At 45.9% G+C, this 1,832-nt stretch overlaps 1 long non-coding RNA gene across 1 annotated transcript; it reads left to right on the forward strand.

Annotated features, from left to right (window-relative positions):
* The first annotated feature begins 682 nt into the window (after nucleotides 1-682).
* LOC117506322 lies at nucleotides 683-974 on the forward strand. Its single transcript, XR_004559427.1, has 2 exons — nucleotides 683-830; nucleotides 899-974. It is a non-coding gene; the product is annotated as an uncharacterized LOC117506322 (long non-coding RNA).
* Nucleotides 975-1,832: the final 858 nt, after the last annotated feature.

The raw sequence follows: 1,832 nt of genomic DNA on the forward strand, positions 1-1,832 counted from the left end.
GTGGTGTGTGTGTGTAACTGAGTGAGCGGTTGTGTGTGTGTGTGTGTAACTGAGTGAGTAGTTGTGTGTGTGTGTGTGTGTGTGTAACTGAGTGAGCGGTTGTGTGTGTGTGTGTGTGTGTGTAACTGAGTGAGTGGTTGTGTGTGTGTGTGTGTGTGTGTGTGTGTGTGTGTGTGTGTGTGTGTGTGTGTGTGTGTGTGTGTGTGTGTGTGTGTGTGTGTTTTGAGTGGTGTCTAAATGGTGTCATGCTCTTGGTGCTGATGATATTTTTGTTCTTTGTTGACAAACTTCGTTAGATATAAAATCTCTTCTCTGCTTCATATTTCGCTCCTTTAATGTGTTTAATTATTGAGACTCTGATTGCAGTTGATTGGAGCCCCTGAAGTGGCCTCTGGCCACCCCAAGAAAAAAGTTTAGCTCCGCCCCTGGCTGCAGCTGTACGAGAGCTCACCGTCTGGGTGAAAAAGGGGTGTGGTCATTTTCTGGCCCTGTGGTCCGGGATAGAGATTTTGGTACATATCCCAAATTGTTTGTTGAGGTCATATGGGTCTAGAACCGTTGTCCTCCTGAATGATCAGCTCCGTCCTCTACGCCGAACTCCAAAGGAAAAGGAGGCGTCTCCACGCTGTTCGGCCTCAGTGCCAGGCAGCACAGACTAAGAAGAGAGGAGGGGCCACAGCTCCACAAAGTTTATTTTATTGTTTCCAAAATCTTGAGCGTGTGACCACAGACCGCTAGCTGCTCGAGTAAACATGCTGTGATTGGTGTGTTCAGGCTTACCTGCTGATCGAGGAGGACATCCAGGAACTGGCTCACAGTGACGAGTACAGGTGAGTCCCGCCCCCTCGGTCAGCTGACAGGGTGTGGTTGTCATGGTAACAGGTGTGCGTGTTTGCAGGGAGTGTCCTGACGTGCGGATGGATGAGCTGAAGCCGTTCACGGTTCCTGGGTGGATGGTGGAGAAGATGCAGAGAGCCATGGAGGCTCAGAGAGATGCTGACCTTTGACCCTGTAGAGTGCTCATCATGTGACCAGCACCCTGTGCTCTCATTGGTTCCATCATTCTGTCTGTTAGACTTTTATTCTTTAATCTTTCTGGTGTTCACAAAATAAAATCATTTGCAAAAGAAGAAAAAGTCCACTTTTGTGCTCGAATCAGAATCACTTAATCAAAAATGGAATTTAAAGCTCAACAATCTGAAACAACAAAAACTGCTGCGGTTAAATGGACTGCATTTATATCGCGCTTTTCCATCTGAATCAGACGCTCAAAGCGCTTTACAATTATGCCTCACATTCACCCCGATGTCAGGGTGCTGCCATACAAGGTGCTCACTACACACCAGGAGCAATAGGGGATTAAAGGCCTTGCCCAAGGGCCCTTAGTGATTTTCCAGTCAGGCGGGGATTTGAACCCATGATCTTCTGGACTCAAGCCCAACGCTTAACCACTAGACCATCACCCCCCCAATGAAAAACCGACCCTGTAACACATAGGTGCTCAGTGTTTGTCCCACAGTACTGAGGGCTGTTTGTGTTGCAGCAGGAGTCTTTTGTTTTTTCAGGGTGATCAGGATGTTGGCATCATCGTTTAATCCTGTTAGAACAAATAGTATCGATCTCTGAGGACGTGAATGTGGACTTTCACTAACACACTTCATCTGGATTGACCTTGAAAGGTCTCATACAGTGCATCCAGAAAGTACTCACAGCGCTTCACTATTTCCATATACTAATAATAATAGCAACAACAATAGTAATAATAACTCATAATAACTAATAATGCAACAATACAATTTTAGAGAAAGAGATAAAAAGAACCTGATGAAACA

This window comes from Thalassophryne amazonica, unplaced genomic scaffold (genome assembly GCF_902500255.1).
Source record: "Thalassophryne amazonica unplaced genomic scaffold, fThaAma1.1, whole genome shotgun sequence".
In the NCBI taxonomy this organism is placed as follows: domain Eukaryota; kingdom Metazoa; phylum Chordata; class Actinopteri; order Batrachoidiformes; family Batrachoididae; genus Thalassophryne; species Thalassophryne amazonica.